Raw genomic sequence first — 20722 nt, 5'->3', positions numbered from 1 at the left:
GACCTAATGGTCAGGGGTCCCTTTACCTTTACCTTAAGCTATATGTATAGATGCAATAAATTACTATAATTAAAGTATAATATAATAAAATATTATAAATACTAATAGACTGCAATAGAAATAAAATACGTCTCACCCAGTGGCGGCTGCTGCCCACTGGGCCTGGTGGGTCTGCTAGCGTCTCCCAAGGGTGTGGCCAATAATAGGTCATGAGGGTGTGGCCAAGTTGTTCTCTGCGTGCTCCTTGATCACAGATACTGAACCATTGCAGTGCTGCAAGCAGCGAGCACCTAACCAGACGGAAAAGTATCTTATGGTTCAAAAGGGGCTTTTCTGCTGGGACAAACCAGTCTTGGAACAGAAATCTCCTTTAAATAAACAACTGTCTTGTAAAACAGGACACACAGCCACACTCATTTGCACATTGCAAGCTGTTTCCTCCTTCACAGGAGACAACAGTATAAATGACACAAGCTGGAAAGTGCCAGGGTGCTCAGTGGAATTTGAACATCCAATTCAAGCATTTCTTTTTAAAATAACAACGATACTTTTCAACATTCCTTAATATTTGTAGCACTTATGGGGAAGTTTGAAGCTTTCACCTTCAGCTAGCCACTGTGGGTGCAGGGCTGGTTGCCTCTTGAACAGGCTTTTGTTTTCAACGCCCTCACTTTATTTCATCACTGGATTGGAGCAATGTTGGCTGACTCAGGTGTCCTGGTGAGGGGGGTTGTTTTCCCCTTCTCTATCTTTTCCAGTTAACATAGCTTTAATTAGTGAAGTGACAACTGCTACAAATAGGATTGTCGTGGTCCAGAACAGCAGTGTTTCTGTCAGTGATTGTGCAACTGTTATTACACACCAGCATTTTGGGGCATGCTAGCAATTTGGGCACATAAACCTCAAAGTCCTGCTGACATCCGTGTTAATTGAATATGAGTGGTAGCATGCAGGATTTCAACCCCTGTTGTTGTTTTTTAATGTATCCAGTTCTGGCCAAGCTGTACCACAATCTCACTATTTTATTTTATTTAAATGTGGGGAGACTTGCTGCATGCTTCCTTAAAATACAATCCTCTTCAGATGTTTCTTGCTTAGTTAGCAGTTGCACAAGGCCACAAACTCAAATAATTTCAGTGGATGATAGACAGAGTGAACAAAAATACCCAAAGCTCTAGTCAATAATTAATTTTAGAAATGGGCCATATTTCTGAACTGAGCAGGGACTTGAGAGGGGAAGCAGTACCACCTCAACTTAGGCACAACCAAAGGGCTTTTTAAACCTTCCCAGCTCCCAGGAATGAACAACAGAGGCTTTGGCACCATTCTGCCACTCATTGCATTTGCCTGTATTTTGACTAATGCTTGGGAACCAACATTTTCAGTGAATAATGAGGTAGAGCTCTTGCAAAGCCTTTCTGGATCTAGCGAGTGGGAATAATAAAGGAAGAGATCTGCCCAAATTCCTCTGCTGCTGTTCACGCTGACTTTGATCTGTCTTGTGACATACATTTGCTTTCTTGGAGGGATGGTGTTATTTTGATTAATATTTAAATCTGGATGGATTTCCTTCCCTGTCCCATTAGGCATTAGGTGATGTTTTATTGACCTGAGCTTTCTTCTGTGTTCAAAGGGAAATAGGCCTTTCTAAGGCCACTGCCCTGCAGTCTGTTTTATCATTTATGCTTCTGCAGCCTTCAGCGGTTCTCATGAAGCCAAATAAAACGAAGTGCTGACTGCAGTTTCCCAGCTCCCCCTCCCTCTCCAGTGTTACATAACATCTCACTATTCCTGACAGATATAAAAATGAGAGGCGACAGCACAGTCTCTCCATGTTGGGCTAGCCCTCCCTCAACTGACTGACTGAAAACCAAGGTCATCTTACAGAGCATAATCAAAGTTAACTATGTCCAGCGACAGTTTTGGGGAAGGATATTCCAGAACTATGGGACTCATAAGGGCACACAGTACTCCCAAACTCCACAAATGTACTTATGAGGGTGGTAGAATCACCAACTCATTTTTGGGATGGATATTCCAGAACTATGGATCTCACAGGTGCACATAGCACCTCTCATCTCCACAAATTTATTTATGAGGGTGATGGAGCCACCAGCTTGTCGAAACTGCCCACCAGTATTATCTTCCTTAGCTTCTCAAGTATCAGAAAATTGCAGCAATCATCTTCCCCTTATTGGCATGTGAGTTTCCACTTTCCAGGAGGTCACCTATAAAGCCTACCCTCGGGAAAAGGAGGGAACTGAAGAAACAGTTCCTTTCTTATCATCGTTATCATTTAATTTGTATGTCCTATTTCCATATTTAACACCATGCTCAAGGCAGCATTACAACATGAAAAGATTTAAATAATTACAAATGTAACGAAAGTAGTCACAAACAACAAATAAAGTGCATTGAAAAATACACAACCATAATGGAACTGTGTGTGTGTGTACACACATACACACACAACAATCCCACCTAAACAATACCCCAACCCAAGGGTCAGTTCAGCAGTCTCAGCTTCTGTAGTCAGAGTCAGTCAGTCAGGGCCCAGTCCTTCCAAGCCAGGTGGGAAAAGGCCAGCAAGGCAGGGAGCAGGTCTTCCAGACCTCACAGCCAAGATTTTAAAGGGGGATTGGGCCTATTTAGGAAGAATAGGTCTATCAAGGGCTACTCATCTTAATGTCCGTAAACTATACTCCAGGATTAATGGCAGAGTGAATATAAGTCACTGGGCAACAACAAGAGAGGGCCATTGTTTTTATGTTCTTCTTATGGGCTTCCTATTGGTATCCATTTGGTCCTTATAGAAAACAGGATGCTGCACCCCAAAAGACTCTGGTCTCATCCAGCACAGCTCTTCATTTGATCTTTCAGGCATTCAATTAATGCACATGGAGAGAAGGGTGGGAAGGTGGCAGTCTCCACTGCTGACCTGCTACATGCATCCATTCAGAAAGTTTGGAAAGAAACAAGAATTTGAACCTACATAGATGTTTGACATCTTTCTACCATGGTGGCTATACTGAAATCTTAATAGGCTTTTAATATCCAATGATACCTATTCCTTGTAGTATAAAGTAATATGTGAATGAATGCATATTAAAATATAAACAGAACATGGAATTGATATCACACTTTACTTTCCTGCTGAAAGCACTTCACATACATTATGTATTCTTAACAACCACTCCCCTGAAGGGTATAGCTATCCTCCATCTTGTGATAACTTATGAGACAAATATGATTTACTTCAAGCCATTTGGTAGATTTACATATGAGCTGAGATGAAAACGTGAACTTCCAGTTTATAGCTCTTGACAACGGCACTGAATCATCTCAACAATTTTCAACAACCAATGACAAATCATCCCATTGGCACAATATTGTAAAAATAAAATTGGAGGCATTTAGAAGAATCCTACAGAACTGTTTCATACTCACTGACACATTTGGTTCAGATTTGGAAAGGGTCTTGGTTGGATTGCCAAGCGCTTTGTACAAACAATCATTTTTGGGGATTATTCGCTCCACTAGTGCTATATTTGGACTGGAAAGTGATCCTGGGTGAGGATGGAGAGCCACTGGGAAGCAACAGGACGGTCTCAAACAGATGACAGTATGTGCAAGGAAGGAGCAACTTAAAAGTATCTGGGCAAATTTCCACATTGACTCAACTAACACTTTTTCCCATGACATCACATTCAAAACAATCTCCATATTACAGACCATATGCTGATTAAAGAGAAACCCCCGCATTGCAGAAGCATAGAAGAGCTTACGAAAGACTGAGTGTACCCCAGCTGCATGACTGACAAACTACGGATGTTAATGCAAACAATACAAAATCCCAAAGTATGCAGAAGAAGGAGCTGTCTCTGACATCTCAGCAAGATGATGCGAATCAAGAGGTAAGATTAAGCACTAAACTGATATGCGTAGGTAGAATCTCTAAATGGCAAATGGAATGAACAAAAATAAACAATTGACAAGAAAAGTAGGAAGAGGTCAGAATGGGTGATGCAATTAGCAAACAGGATTATGTTTATGAAGGCATTTGAGTTCCTCATGTAAATAACTAGAAGATGAAGCCATAGTGCTTCGCCCAGTTCAGAAGGTCACACAAAAGTCTTAAGGAGGAAAAATGCAGGAAAAATAAATGATACTGTTTTTGCAAAGAAATCTATCTTTCTTTCTTTCCTTCTTTTCCTCTTTAGAAATGAGAAATTTGAATTTAGTTTAGCAGGACTGCATAAGTGTTAATAGTTAACTGTAACAGCCAGCGGCTGACATAGTAATAACAGCATTATGCCTTAAGAGGAGCAGTAGAAGCAAGGAAGTAGACTCTGTACAATTGTCCATTGATGTAGGCCATTATAAGAAAATATGTGGTAGAAATCATTGTTTAGTAACTGGATTCTTAAATATGTTGTTATGAATTGTGTACTTGTCCACAATCCACCCAAAGTTCCATGGGGATGATTTCTCACCCACTCATAAGTTCCCAGGACGGGTTACAGCAATTTATAAATACAATATTAAAATCAGTTTAAAACTACAGTCAAGAGAATCGGGATAGATAGACAAACAGACAGACAGACAGATAATGTCAAAGACCAGGGTAAAGTATTGACTGTGTGCAAAACACTGACCGTTGCCATCCCTTATTCCAGACACCAGCCCAAGACCTTTCAGAACAGCAGCAGGCAGCTGCACCAACCAGCTAATTCCCTGGTCCTGGCATGTGCCCACTTGCTGTGGCATGCAGATCTCCAGGTGTGCCTTATGACTGGGAAAGGTGATGGGCAGAGGACAGAAAGACTGAGACAATAAGAAGTGATGGAATCCACTTCATCAGGAGATTTAAATGTCCCTGTGGCAAACCAAGCATAGCCTAAGACACTTGACTTTAGCTGGACTATACCCATAGCCATGAGACTACAATCTGCCTTTATGCTGGAAGTGAGAGGGATATTTTCATCTTGATTTTAAATCCATATCTCTGTTATTATGCCTCCTCTGACTTAGCTAAACCCACGGCCTTGTAGCTATCTTGCAGGAAGTTTTCATCTTCTGCCATCATCTTCTGCCTCCAAAAGCAGTCGTACTAGGTTTGGACTGATGCATTCTCTTTCTTGCCATTAGATTGGCAGATGGTTATGGGATCTGCTGCAGCAATGGCCACTTACCCGACTTCGGGGTGAGCAGTGGTTATGGCTCACCACAGCACCTCTACAGCGCCACTGTGAGCTGTGCCATTTTCTCTGTGGTTGTTGCTGCTTCCCCAGCCGCTGTGGAGGCTTTTGGGTCCCCGCCAGGCCCTATATTCCATCCAGCCATTCCACAGTGGTTGGCAGTCTTCATTCAGGTCCACTCCATGGCTATTGCCTGCACAAAACAGGAGAGTTCCCATCTATTTTTCCAAGAGTTTCCTATTGCTGTGATAGGGGTTAGTTGGAGTAGGAGAGAGATTTGGGTGTGTGTGTGTTACTATTTGATCTTTGTATGGAAATCCCAAATAATATATGTACTTGGAAAGACCCTGTAAAATCTTCTGTCTATTTTGCTTTGTTTCTACCTTTGTTTTCTTTATGAGTCACAACAACTAGTTTCATATCTCTGCTCCTTCTTGAATTTGCAGTGGTGCAAAGTTGGACATGCTTGTTCCTCTTAAAAATAGTAACCTCTCCACAAGGCTTGGGAATATAAGCTTATCTTGCTCACAGGGAGGCCAACGGAACATTGCCTATTAAAATTGCTAGTCTCAGGTGGAGCATTTAAATATAGTTCTGGCACAACAATAGGAAAAAATTAGATCAAAGTTTTGCGTATCCTCAGAACCAATGAGATCCCATGTAGTCTGCTAGCATAATTTGATAATCAGAAAGATAGTTTTGGTAGTAATCCCATTACAGAAATCTAATATAAATACCGCTAAGAAGTTCTCTCATGTTCAGTCCAGGATGACCACTGTTAAAATAATATGTAGCTGGGCTAGCTGTTTCCAAATAAAAAGCAAAGACAGGTGAGTCATCTTCAACTTTCTGTTAAAGCCTGCTTATATTTTTCACATTTAGCTGTTCAGAGCATGTCTGTTAACTCCTGGTTCTTTCTCAGAATGCTTTACAAATCCTAGAAATATTTGTGCATAAATGATTTATCGTATCTTTCAAATACAGATTTTTCATAAACAATGCACTTGTGAAAACACCTTTGAAGGGTCTCACATTTGCTCTGCTCATTAAGATAAGAACAAAACACATAAGATTCAAATCTGTTGGGTTCTTTTGCACACAATTAGCAGTGCGCAGCTGTTCCATGAGTGCCACTCTCCACACACAGGTGGGCTATCGGTTTGCAGGAATGGGCGGTTGTGAGGAGGGAGTCAGCAGCAGAAAACGTCCTCAGGCAATAGGAGGCAGAAGATGAATGGATTGTGCCCACAGACTACAAGTGGAATTGTGAGATGTTAAAGATGCTGATAATAACTTTGATGTAGAACAAATAATTCATATTTCTTTTGCACCGTAACATCTTGTGACATTTTAGTCCCAACTGTGAAGCCTACGCTTTTCGCATACTTTAAGGTGGTTGATGGAAATAAGAGTGAGGGAAATGAAGACACTGAACTTTAACTTTAGGCCAATTTTAAAGTCCCTTGGTTGTAACCCAGTGTACGCTTCATGGGAAATAAGTCCCATTGAACATAGTTGGAGTAATTGTGAATAAGATCATATTGCACATGGTGGCCAACGGTGGAACTGGAATAGGAACTAAAGAAGGCTTCTGCTAATAACTTGCCAAGTAGATACTTCTTTAATGAATGATGTTAAATGAATTTGGCAATATTTGCTTCTTTGCTTATTAGGGTTCACGTCCAGTAACCACACTTTCTTTTATCCTAGTAGTTCTGTCATTTGTACAAACAACCTTCTAAGAATAAAAGTAAAGCTAGCTAAATTATAACGTTCTGGTATTTCTTTGTTAAGAGAGGCAGACAGTGGAGAGGGAGGAAACCTACAAGACCCAACTAGGTATTGCTGACCCTTTAAAACCATATATTACTTGCTTTTGTAAAGTGTGTTATGTTGCTGTTTAGGAAACTGCCCGCCTTTCCATTCCTGGAATTAGGGACAGTAGAAGTATTTTGAGAAAATATATCTCTTTTAAAATAATTATCAGGCAGTTTTAACATGCAGTTTTGAAGCTGGGAACGAATCAGTAAAACAAGGAGCAACAAGAAACTGATATTGGGAATACCCATAGAGATAATGTCAATAAGTACTGGGCGCTTCCCACTGTACTTCCATATTTCTCATTACCATTTCTGAACTTTGGACTTCTGAAACTCCTATATCGCAAAGAGCTTTGAAGCCAGATGAATCCAAATGCCTCACCTCCACAATAGGTTAAATAAATAAACAGCTGCTGTACCTACTTGTTCATTCAAAGCAACTCTCATACAAGCTTCTGACCTGCTTGTAAGTAGGTAGGGCTTCTGAGGAATTTTGCTAGGCATTCAGCAGTGGAATAGCACACAGAAATGCGGCTTTGCTTGGCACAAAGATGCAATAATGAGGAAAAGGTTTGCCATTTGGATGTTTGCTTGTCAGGAAACTGCTGAAAGTACAGTAGCCTTGCCAAGACAAAAGAAACATCTACAGCACTGGCAGCCCTAATTGTATTGTATTCAGACACAACCTTTAGACTCTTCTTTCCCAAGGCTTGTGTTTTAGAGCCCTGCTTGGACCCGGCATATAGCCCTCTTAAACCAACCATGTTTGCTAGCAAACCCTGTGTAAGTTTAATCCTGTAGCCAAAGTTCAGCACAGAGAGCACAGATGATGTTAACACAGCAATCTTGTGTGTAGAATACTGTAATACCTTCCTAAACCCCAGGTAGACAACCTACAGACAGCTTTGAGCACAACGGTGAACAGAGATTACTGAGATGGCCTTGGCTTCCCACAATAAATAGACAGAAAGGAAAAGGAATGTGGTAGAGAGCAATATTTGTTTCTTTTCTGCTAGCACACCTGTTAACAGAAAAGGCAAGGCAATAAATGTAAAGATGCAAACTGTCGTCCTCTTAAGAGTATCTCCAGAATGTGTGTTTGAGAGTAAATAATTATTTTAAGAAATGTTTCTTTTCATGACTAGGGAATGCCCTTGTAACAGCAATCTCAAACATAGCCATGATGCAGAAGGCATCCTTCCTTAGGCTTAAATTAATGTCTTGTTTGTCTTGTTAAAGAAAATTAATGGAGTTGAGGAGCTGCATTCGAAGCCCAGCATCTCCAGACTCCTGTCTTTATGGCATGAGTATTATGCTATTTCTATGTTCCTAATGATTTAACAATCATGATAAGCAGCTAAGGTTGCCAGACAACTGATTTTTACTGGAGTTGATTCCTGACCACTTTCAGTCAATGCATAATCCAAATGTCTGGGTAAAACTGGAAAATACATTTTTTTCTGGGCATTGTTAAACCACTACAAAGAAGGAGGAGGATTGCCATGAAACAGTACAGATTGAAATTTCTCCATCAAAAGAATTAATTGAAATATAGCCTTCAGTTATCAAAACACTGCCCATGCTTGAATGATCCTCCAAGCCCATGGCTCCAAGGCTAGATAAACTGTAGACAAATGCCATAACCACATGCTCTTCCCTCACCCTTCCCCGCCTCACAACTTGATTTATTTCCCTGATTTGTTAATCAACATTCAGACCACATCTGCACTGTACTTTTAAAGCTGCATTATATCCATTTAATAGGCATGCCTTCCCCCAAAGAATTATGGGAGCTGTGGTTTGTTAAGGGTGCTGAGAATTGTTAGGAGACCCCTATTCCCCTCCCAGAGCTATAAGAGTTCCCTGTGAAGAGGGACTGATTGCTAAGCATTCTGAAAATTGCAGCTCTGGGAGGGTAGTCAGAGCCTCCCAACAAGTCTAAACACCTTTAACAAACTGCAACTCCTAGCAGGGCCAGCACAGCCATTAGGTGGGGTGAGGCCTCTGCCTCAGGTGGCAGAAGCCCCAAAATCAGCACTGTGCCTGCCCCACTACTGGCAGAGAAGCGTCATTGATTTTGGGCAAATTGCACTGATCTTGCTGGAAATTGGCACAATCACACTGGAAATTGGCACTGATGCCTGTGCCACTTCTCTGCCAGTGGTGGAGGTGATGGGGCGAGCAGCACAGGCGGAGGTATTGGCAGCAGGTCAGGGTGGCACTTCCCGTTTTGCCTTAAACTGTGAAATGGGACATGCTACCCCTGACTCCCAGAATTATCTGGTGGAAGCCCTGAGTATTGAAATCATGCATGGCCAAACTTGGCCCTCCAGGTGTTTTGGGACTACAATTCCAATTCATCCCTGATCACTGGTCCTGCTAGCTAGGGATGATGGGAATTGTAGTTCCAAAACATCTGGTGGGCCAAGCTTGGCCATGCCTTGCTTAAAGTTGTATCTTGGGGCTTAAAATGTATTGTATGAATGTGGCCTCGTTTTCGGCTGCACCAGAGAGCAGTACTAGAACCAATGGGTGAAGACTGCAAATAAGTTGTTTTAGGGTAAACATTAGGAGAAAATTCTGAAGACTATGAGCTGTTCAACAGTGGAACAGACTGCCTCAGAGGTGGTGGGCTCTCATCCTCTGGGGATATTTAAGCAGAAGCTGGATGGGTATCTGTTAGGGGCTGCTGTAGTTGCCTCGTGTTCAGATCCTGGATGGCATGTGGCTAGCTTGTCCCATTAAAGTAAGGATTTCTGCTTGTTTAATGGAACTTCATTTCCCCCCCCCCTGTGCACCTCCTACATCTTTTCCAAGGGTATCCCACAAAGCAGAATGTTAGAAAGGAACAGGTAATCTGATCATAACCAGTTTGGCCTTCATTCACAAATGCAAGGCACCATTTGATGCTGCAGTCATTAAGTAACCAACTGGCATATGTGAGCCAGGACTTCCTCTGGATAATGTATTTAAAGGCTGCCGCCTGTAGATGCAAATCTAGCCTATTAAAATTTGCTAAAGTTATGTAATTGACCTCAAGGGCGTTGTTCTTGTTATTCGTGGTAGACAATTATCTCCCTAAGAGTCCCTTTCTGCAAATTCCTTCTTCCAGATGGTACTGTATGAAATGCAAACTTATTGCGTGGACTTAAAAAGCTGTGTGTTGCAATTAATGATCTTTTCCAGAATCTCTGTTATTTACAAGTTGCTAATGAAACCTGCTGTTCTTCCTCATTCAAAAATAATTTCGGACTGCTTCTGTTTACATATAGTGCAATGAAGGAGTTAGCTTTTAGCTTTGCATTTCTTTTTGGTTTTGAAGGGTAAAGATAGACAAATCACCTAACAAACTCAGTTAAAACCTTGTGCAAGGGGGCTTTACACAGTGTGGCTTTCTCCTCTCCCCCCAAAAAAATATTGGCTTGAGCAGGGTTGGGGGAAAACCCAGAATAGCAAGTGTTGGGGGGGGGGTTATTACATCTAGCAAACTGTCAGAACTTTTGTAATACCACAGTGTTGAATTCAACCCTACAATTCTAACTTAAGTTGGTTTTCATGCAGAGCAAGAAGTGGGGTAGTGAAGCATGTATTTCTATAGAAGTTCTGTAGGCAGTTAGATCCAGAAAAAGTGGTCTTTCTTTAAGGCAGCCTTCCTCAGACTGATGCCCTGCAGGACTACAACCCCTAAAGAAGTTCTCAACACATTCTTCTTGTGATGTCAGCAATGAAGTAATAACTATGTGACTTAGATAGGGCATTTAAAAAACCTCCCAAAATTAAACTCTCTTAATTCCATCCCTCTCCCCATAAGAGGAATGTCAAATGCATTCTGTTGAAATCATTGGGAGGTAAATCAGTTCTACCTTAGCTAGCTTGTGCCCATGTTTCTCATGTTCCATGAGCACAGCAGTCTGTGGTATTTACCTTATGCACTAATCTTGTTAGTGCAGCATGCATTTTAGTAATCTCAGTATGGTTCAATCTGAGCAGCAATGCACCTGCTTATTGAAACCTCTGCTTATTGCTTTTCATTTCACTTTTTAAATCACCACCATGGCCTGTCAGGAGAAACCATTTTCTATTCAATTTTCATATAATGTAAGGAAAGGAGAAAGGACAATTGTATGCAGTGGACTAGACTCAACAGCAGGAACTTCTCTGCCCAGCCCTTCACCTTTTCCAAATGATTTAGTATGCCACTTCAATATCATTTTCTTCTTATTTTCCAACTCTTTCCCTCTGCCCCTACAAAATGCTTTCCTCTTTCCAGCATTAGACCTTAATGTCTGAGGTTTTAAAGGAAAAGACAGGCTTCCCCAGCAAAGCCGTTGACCTCATAGCAAGATTCTCGCATCATTACACTACGGTTATAAGTGGTTATGCCAACATACTTTATTACAGTATATTTACTGAAGCAGAAGAGGGGCTACATAGCCAGCTAAGTAGGAGCAGGGAAATCAGTCTGAAATAATTGCATCTGTACACAGCCTGAGTCAGCTTCTAGTCATAAGTAAGTCTCTCAGAATTTAGGCCTTGTTTACCCATTTCATTTTTCTTCCACTTGTATTAAATAGAATAATTCCCCTAATGAGCACAGCCCTTCCTAATTAGCAATTACCAAACCCATTTCCAATAAAATCCAAGTGGTTGGTTATGGGATGCACAGCTCATGGGGTTTGTATAGAAGTGCCTATGAGCCCAGCCTGATACCCTTGGGTTGTATAACCACATGTTTTTCTCTCACACACCGTCTGTTGTCACAAATAGGTACTAATTGGGATAGTTCTGTTTACTGCCTCATCAGAAAGCTTCAAGCTTTAAAATATGTGGAGTACAAGAGAAAAGATTGTTGTTAACAGGCAATCTCGGTTAGATATGTCATGGCAGAATAGAAAATTGTAGTGGACCTGAACATTCTACTTTACTGCATCAGAACAATACAGTACAGTATTCCAAATATGAGGACTAAATTGTGAGTAAATGTGATCTTTAGTCTTCCCAGTTAAAACGTGAACAAACTCTTTTTCATTGAGCCTTGAAGCATTTGATTAATTTTTCTCTGTTCATCTTTCCATGCAGGGTTGCATTCCATGATTGCATTTAGGGCCAAAAGGAAAGTGTTAAGCTCTAGTTCCTGTTATATTTCCAGGCTAATAGAAAACAGGCACCATCATAAATTGTGTTGTAACTGTTCTTCTGCTATTTTTTTTAGCCTGCAACAGAATCTTGTGGTTCTTATCAAGATGAACTGTCTGAAACTACATTTGTATAGCTTTTTAAAATGTAGCAGTTATTAAAAAAAATAAATCCTCCAAAGAATGTAGCCTTTTTATACAACTGTCTGACCACACACTCTTGAATCTCAATAATGGCTAGACAAAAAGGAAACCATGCTAGTTCATGCATCTGTGGTGTGCAGAAAATGTACGAAGCTGCTATGCATTATTAAGGAATGCATATTTTGGAATGTCCATGTGGACAAAAAGGCCAGGACTCGCTTCTGAGGTGTGATAATAGAGTCTTAGTCATTGGCAATTCAAGCTGTACACATGAAGTAAGGTCAGTGCCATACATGGTCACAAGAACATGGCTGGAATGTACCACCCTGCTTTCATGTCCATGCCTAAGGGGCTAAATGTGGTAGAAAATATGATATTCAGTGGAAAACATTAGCATAAACCTATGCTGTTAAGTCATGGCTTTTGGGTGAAGCATGGCTGAGCTTTAGCCCAATATTCTGAGTGCTGGGGAAAAAATTCCTGAGCACATATTTTCTCTTATCTTCTGTGGGTGCCATGAACTATAAACTCTGGGCAAATGTGTAGCCAAAAACATAAAGAAGCCAAAAAGACGGGCAGAAAGAGAGTGTTGGGGCTTGTCCAGCGGCTGCAATCCCCCCACCTCACACATTAACTGAACATGTGAGGGGATGCTGTTATAAGCTCTTCTGTCATCTCCAACCTTAGTTGCATGCAAGTGCTTAATTGTGAAAACTATAGGTAAGTTTTATCTACTGCATAATGCATGCAATTAAACTCTGCAGATCAATGGCATTTGTCCTGATCTTGATGCATTTGCAGGAAGGAGCCTGGCACAGTCATGTCATCCACCCAAGCATCTAGGCAACGCTTATCGGTCAAATAAGGCTGAAATTGATTTCTATCTCTAGATTCAGATCAGAGAGCGGTATTCTGAGAGCCGGCGTGGGTGGGAGTAGATGAGAAATGTATCATGAAGGGTTTGACATTTGACAAGTTTTTAAATTTTATTTTGGTTTCAGTTGTGTGTTTAAATTACTGTAACCAGCTTAGAGCCTCTGGGACTGATGGGATAAACATCCAAATAACTGAATAGTCTTCTTAGGGGATCTTTATCTGTTTACAGTTTGGCTGTAACATAAGTGTTTGCAGTTGTCGTGTACTGAAATGAGTGGGCTGTTACGGAGATCCCAGGATCACTATAGAGATTTGTGATATTTACTTCTCACACTATAGCAGAAGCAGAGAAAGAACGCATTTTCCTTTCATTGTGTGGGATAAAGGAACCCGTTCTTAGGCTTGCCAGATTTAAGCGTCGAGCTCAACAATACTGTGAGCAATATGTGAGCCCAGGCAATATAGGTAAATGGATACTGTCAGGTTTACGATTGGCTAATACATGCCAGATTCAGATCAGTTTCAGATTGTAGGTATAAGGTGTAATGTTGGATTGTTCTTTGATAGGCAGAGGGCTAGATTCTGTGACATCTATGAACAGCATAAACCGGGATAATTCTACAATGATGCCAAGTGGAAGCATAGAGGGGTTTTACATCTTGGGGAGGGGGAGGGGCGCAGAACCAAAACACCACATGCCAGAATAAAACTTTGACTGTCTTCTAAGTCAACCAGCATATGGTTATTGAAAGGGCTATGAAGTGATTCTGGAAGCTTCCATGTATTATATAAATGAAGCTGTTTACATTTGGACTGAACCAGAAATTCCCTCAGTGACCTCTAGCAAGTGTCTTGTCCTTACTGTTTCTCAATCAACACAGCTGGAAAACTCCACAGAGAAAAACCCCACATTTCAATGAGAACCAGATGCCATTAAAAAGTTCAGATTTTTCTGAGAAATACATTCCAGAATATACTCCTAATGGAAGCAGAGGGGGGGAGCACCTTCCAAGTGGGATGTAAATATGAATTTACAGTTTCATGCATTTAAATCTGGTGATAATGTTTTGGTTTCTAAAGACAGTTGATTAGAATATCAGTTTGGCTTAGTGGTTTTAATATAGCTAGAGATTAATATACGGTAGTTGATTTCTCTCTCTCACACACTTGTGATTCTTAATAATTTTTAGAATTCAGGGTCTATGGATCTTTTTGCCATCATAACACAGGAATCCCCAATGTGATCCTTTCCCATTACCACCAGCGGCAGACTTTGTGTTCCCAGATTTCAGTGGCGCCCTGTGCAGTGCTAAAATTTGGTGCCCCCACCTCTCATACCCCATTCTACAGAACTGTTGTGGTACCCCCAGCCACAAAACCACCTCTGCTGCCATCCTTTTTCATAGATTGCTTTTAAAACCTCCTAGTAGTATGACAGGTTTAGGTACAAGATTGACACCTACACTGGAGGCAGAATTAACTGTTAAATAAGGTTGTTTATTAAAATGATATTTTGTACTGAAATCCAAGACTGTCTGGACCAAATTATTTAACACTTTCTTTGTGCTTTCTCTATATTTGAAGTTAAAATCAAAGCACAGATAAATGCAGCTCTATGAAAGACATTTGCAGTGACTGCTAAATAACCTCTGCAAATGATGAGAAGATGTAAACAGTTGTCCATCTGCATCTCCCTGCTCCCCCTTTTTGCACTAAAAAAAGCAAGCTTCTGGATAATGGATGGCTTTCCACAGATTCTCTCTGAGTGGGAAAAACCTTACAGATTTAATATTTCAGACAAGAGTCTTTGTGTAGAAAGTCTGTGATAAAATGCAGCTGTTTAGCTAAAATATTTACAGTGTGTCATCCATTTCCCCCCCCCCCAAAAAGACTGCAAACTACACATGTGATCCTGTGCATGTTTACTCAGAAGCTAGTCCCATTGTATTCAATGGGTTGGCTCATCAGGAAGTGACCTTTGGATTGGAGCTTTAATCAGCTTAATTGGTTCATGAATCAACAAATCTTTAATCACAACAGACTGAAAACCCTCTCCACTTTATTGGTGGTACCAAGACTGGAGGGTACACAACCATGTAGACATCCTTGCTTCTTCAGCTGTGTGTCATGAAGAATGGAAAATAAAATAAAATTAAAGATGGCTTTTCTTTCTAATTCATATCTATCCAAAGCTAGCAGGGACAAACACAAAAGTAATGATGTCTACTGATATGAACGGGAAATACCAAAGCTGTTCCACCTATGTAGAATCAAATACATGCACGGGTGGACTGCTCCAGTCTACTTTGAATGGGGGCAAGATGGAAGTGGATTAACAGCTAAATGATGCTCGAATGTGGACAACATTTAAACATTCACGATGCTTTGTACAAGTAATAAGAGCACTGAATCACAATGCATACATTGCCTTAGAGATCTGTGCAATGGACCTGTTTGCTAGGCCTGCGTTACCATCCTTGCTCTTCTCCTGATGGGAGACAGAGGGACAGTGGGTTGTTTTGAGTTGTGGCCATCTGGCAAGAACATTCATGAGCCGAGATTTCAGATGGGGACAATTTCAACTGGCTCCACACCAGTTCTTAGAAAACAAGTGAGTGACTCAGGGAAAACTGTACTAAGCATTTAGAGGTGTCTTGGGGAAACAATGTTATTCTTTCAAAATATGCTTTTTGTCCCACTAAAAATAATGAGATGCTTTGCTTTGGATAAAATAATTAACTTTATGCATTTGTTCCAGACGGGGAATTTGCCATTTTGGCATAATAAAATAGCTTTTGGCATTGGCCTGAGCATTTCCTGTCTTTGGATAGAGAGGCAGGGGAGATGATTTCAAGGGAGGTTATAGTCTTTTCAATTCAGTGAGATTCAGTCAAGATTGCACTTGGCCTTGTGCATTTGGCCTTTATCTGGTTTTATGAAGGTATCATATTTTATTCAGCTCCATATCACTGAAATAGGATTATGCAAGCATAAAAGGAACAGGAAGCCCTTTCTTATTTCTAATGTACCTGGTAGAAAGAATAAAAAGATGAAAGTAATAACAGCTAATGCAATTTTCTCTTACAGCCTTAATGCAAATGCTCTTTTAGATGTTGCTTATCATACACAGGCAGTGAAAGAGTACAAAAAGCAGGGGGCACAGCTGTTCTCTTCAGTTCCTCTGTTATGACATGCTCTTATGCTCAGATCACAAGACAATCAATGTGAAGGCACTTTTAATTATCCCTCCTCCAGTCATGTGAATGTGGAAGAGGAGTGAAGGAGGCTATGATACACTGAATGTGCAACACCAAAGACTAAATTAATAGGAACTTCGGCAGTTGTCAACCCTCATTTTTAGTGCCACTTTGTGCCTCATTACAAAATGCTAGGGACAAAAGAACAAGAGAGGACTATATCATTTTCCACACTGATCATTTTAGGGGGGTGTTGCTACCTACTCTCAGAAAAAAATGTTGGATGACTAGCTGGAGCCTTAGTCCTAATAATATTAATAATAATAATAATAATAATAATAATAATAATATATTTTTTGTACCCTGCCCATCTGACTGGATTGCTCCAGCCACTCTGGGTGGCTTCCACCAGGGTATACAAAAACACCACCACCACCACCAGAACAACAAAATAAAACACCACACATTAAAAACTTCCTGATACAGGGCTGCCTTCAGATGCCTACAGAAGGTTGTTTAATTTTTTATCTCTTTGACATCTGATGGGAGGATGTTCCATAGGGCGGGTGCAACTACCAAGAAGGTCCACTGCCTGGTTCCCTGTAATTTTACTTGTCACAATGAGGGAACTAACAGAAGACCCTGGGAGCTAGACCTGGACTGAACAATGGGGACAGAGATGCTCCTTCAGGTATACAGGGTCTTTAAGGCATTCCTATTTTCTAAAGAGCATAGTGAGTAAATGTCAATGAAATGGGGCTAAATTCACTGCTAGCTTAACTCTCGGTTGAAATAAATTCTCTTATTTATTTATTTATTTATTTGTTTGTTTGTTTGTTTGTTTGTCATCTGTTCGTTTAAATTTTATCCAGCATTATTCCAAGAGATCCAGATGAATGACATTATTTTATATCAAGCATGGTCTGATAATCTACTGCGCATAAGCTGATGTATTATGTGCAGCTTGTGCGGGGCACATAGTGCAGGTCTAACTTAGAGAAATTCCTCTCCCCTAAAGCAAGTGATCATATATTTGAAGGATCCTCAACAGTAAGATATACTCTTCACATGACAGATAGTAACCAAGACACTTTATTTAGAACAAACTCAAGCACACATTAGGCATGAGAAAGGCTTGACAGAAATCTTATGTTTTCAGCTGCCTCAAGGCCTGGACTGGAAATCCTCCAGACTCTGGTGAACTGGAACACATAAAATGCGGACTGGATTTCCTCCATATTACAGATTTGATCTGTGATTTTTTTAACACTTCCAAATATGAAGATTCTACAACATCTCTAGGCACTTATTCTCGTCACTTAGTGACTTTTCCTTAGGCTTTAACATGTCTAAGAGCTCATCCACACTTCCTCTTGTCCCGCTGCTTTCCCCTTGGGGAAAACTGCTCTTTAGCACTCAGTTGGAGCAAACAACAATTGAGGTTTTCCCCAGATTGCCATTTGTTCTGATCTATCACTAAATAGCGGGTTTTCCCTTGAAAAGGAGTGGGGCAAGGGGAAAACTGCTCTGAGCCATGCTTTCTAGACACTACACACACGGGAGTGTGAGTGCACAAAGTTGACCTGATGACTTGTTCTCCCCTGGAAGTTTAGGGTCCATAATTGCCCAGGAGCCTACTCAAGTCCAGCAGGCTTCCCACTTTAGATATTCAACCCCCAACATGGGAGCTGCTGCTGCAGGAATGGCAATGGGGCATTCAGAGGGGAGAAAGGACAGTTAACTCTCCCACACTCTCCCCTTCACATGATGGTAATAACATTGCTTTCTGCACATACCTGCAAACATGTTTGCCATCATCACACAATACATTTTTAGGTGTTGGCTTAGATTAATCATGTGACATTTATTGTTGTTGTCCGACTCTTCGTGACCCCATGGACCAGAGCACGCCAGGCACTCCTGTCTTCCACAGCCTCCCGCAGTTTGGTCAAACTCATGTTGGTAGCTTCGAGAACACTGTCCAACCATCTCGTCCTCTGTCGTCCCCTTCTCCTTGTTCCCTCAATCTTTCCCAACATTAGGGTCTTTTTCAGGGAGTCTTCTCTTCTCATGAGGTGGCCAAAGTATTGGAGCCTTAGCTTCACGATCTGTCCTTCCAGTGAGCACTCAGGGCTGATTTCCTTAAGAATGGAGAGGTTTGATCTTCTCGCAGTCCATGGGACTCTCAAGAGTCTCCTCCAGCACCATAATTCAAAAGCATCAATTCTTCGGCAATCAGCCTTCTTTATGGTCCAGCTCTCACTTCCATACATCACTACTGGGAAAACCATGGTTTTAACTATACGGACCTTTGTTGGCAAGGTGATGTCTCTGCTTTTTAAGATGCTGTCTAGGTTTGTCACTGCCTTTCTCCCAAGGAGCAGGCGTCTTTTAATTTTGTGACTGCTGTCACCATCTGCAGTGATCATGGAGCCCAAGAAAGTAAAAGCTCTCACTGCCTCCATTTCTTCCCCTTCTGGTTGCCAGGAGGTGATGGGCCCAGTGGCCATGATCTTCGTGTTTTTTTTTATGTTGAGCTTCAGACCATATTTTGCGCCCTCCTCTTTCACCCTCATTAAAAGGTTCTTTCATTCTTCCTCACTTTCTGCCATCAAGGTTGTGTCATCTGCATATCTGAGGTTGTTGATATTTCTTCCGGCAGTCTTAATTCCGGCTTGGGATTCATCCAGGTCAGTCTTTCGCATGATGAATTCTGCATATAAGTTAAATAAGCAGGGAGACAATATACAGCCTTGCTGTACTCCTTTCCCAATTTTGAACCAATCAGTTGTTCCATATCCAGTTCTAACTGTAGCTTCTTGTCCCACATAGAGATTTCTCAGGAGACAGATGAGGTGATCAGGCACTCCCATTTCTTTAAGAACTTGCCATAGTGACATTTATATATATGTGCAGAATCCGTAACAGGGAATGGTAGTGAGTTCTGTCCAACTGGATGTTGCTATTAATGTACACTGCACAAGAAGGAAGTAGATTTCTTTGTTGGCTACACCTTTTTATGATTAAAAGGGCTCCAACTCAGCCTGATAAACATAACAAATCTTATCCTGCTAAGAAAACATTCACTTAGAAGGCTGTAAAAATGCAAGGTTGTTAGTTCTCCTTGTTTAATGTCATTGTTTCTTTGAAACTACACGGGAACATATTTTGTTGATAGGTTATAAACGAGAGCAAAATAGCTCCATTTAGATTGGAGCTATTAGATTTATAACAGCTGTAAAGCATTAAAGCACATCTCAGTGATTCCAAGGAGCATTTATTTTGCAGATGGTAGGAAGATGAATTTCAGGACCAAGATCTTGGCACCCACAGTCATTGTGAAGGGTATATAACGCAGTGATGGAAGTTTTTGGCTTTTTTGCCATACATCTGAATAATTTAATTAAGCAATGCTACTGAGATTTGGGACATCAGTAAAGGCTGGTATTTAGCTTTTATATGTGTGCCATTATTTCAGTATCCCAGACTAAGAATGTAGTGATGAAATAGTACCTTGTGGATATACTTACTCACTATAATATATTCACTGAACTATTAATCACGGACTTCAACTTCCGTCTTCTTTTATTTTTAATAATTTGTTGCAGCTGGCATTGCTATAGCTCATGAACAATAGGATTAGCAATGATTAACTCCTGTGTGGTCATTCAGTAGCAAGTTGGTCAGCTCAGGTAATGAACAATTTCCTTGGAAGAATTAATCCTTGTCAAACTGTATGTGTGGGACTTTTCAGTCTTGATTGAATTTGGTGGAACGACAACTGGGCTTGTCCAGGCATTCCTGTGCAGCACCCATTCATTTTAATGGGGTTTCTGCATGTAAACTTCACTTCATTGTGTCCTGGGTCAACTTTGTGTATCCTCCACTCTGGTTAATGACACCAAAATTCTGCCATTGGTGACTTTAACTTCTGCGGCCCAGGAGACAATGACAGGACATGTACAGTGAGTCAAGTAGATTACAATTATCCTTCTCTTCAAACCACTCATTGCCGAACTTTGCCACTGACTCCTATTCCTTGTTGTAAATTGGCCTTCCCCAGCCTCCTCTAGCCCTCTTTGCCCGGGACCCTCTCCCTTCCCCAGCCTCAGCCCCTCTTCCAAGGCCACAAAACTCACCAGCTCTGTTTCATGCCCTCCTTGGAAGTTTCTTTTGCTTGGCTGGAATGTGTATTTGCACACTGATAATGCTTCCTACATGCCTAGATAGAGGATAGACATGGGTGTGTGAATACACGTAAAGTTAGTCTCCTTTACAAAGGTACATTTCACATTCATTGCCCTGCCCACTGTTGCCACTGGCATGTGACCTCTTCAAGACTGTCCAGAAGT

The 20722-nt window shown here is 41.0% G+C and overlaps 1 protein-coding gene and 1 long non-coding RNA gene across 4 annotated transcripts in view; one reads left to right on the top strand and one right to left on the bottom strand.

The window, feature by feature from the left end:
* LOC144328859 (uncharacterized) overlaps positions 1–20722 on the bottom strand; it is a 31722-nt gene that overhangs the window by 9522 nt on the left and 1478 nt on the right. For 2 of the 3 annotated variants that reach the window (XR_013394167.1, XR_013394166.1), the window contains exon 2: positions 20510–20592. This is a non-coding gene — a long non-coding RNA (uncharacterized LOC144328859). Of the gene's footprint in view, positions 1–4433; positions 5392–20509; positions 20593–20722 lie in introns of those variants that run through there. The other variant, XR_013394165.1, reaches the window with a different exon arrangement.
* Positions 3793–20722, top strand: part of PDE5A (phosphodiesterase 5A) — a 124885-nt gene continuing 107955 nt past the window's right edge. Inside the window, exon 1 of the mRNA XM_077934007.1 lies at positions 3793–3914. The gene's annotated coding sequence lies outside the window, so the exon portion shown is untranslated. The remainder of the gene's footprint in view (positions 3915–20722) is intronic.

The sequence above is a fragment of the Podarcis muralis genome, chromosome 9 (genome assembly GCF_964188315.1).
Source record: "Podarcis muralis chromosome 9, rPodMur119.hap1.1, whole genome shotgun sequence".
Taxonomy (NCBI): Eukaryota; Metazoa; Chordata; class Lepidosauria; order Squamata; family Lacertidae; genus Podarcis; species Podarcis muralis.
The sequence above is the reverse complement of the archived record's forward strand: the minus strand, read 5'-3'. Positions and strand labels throughout refer to the sequence as shown.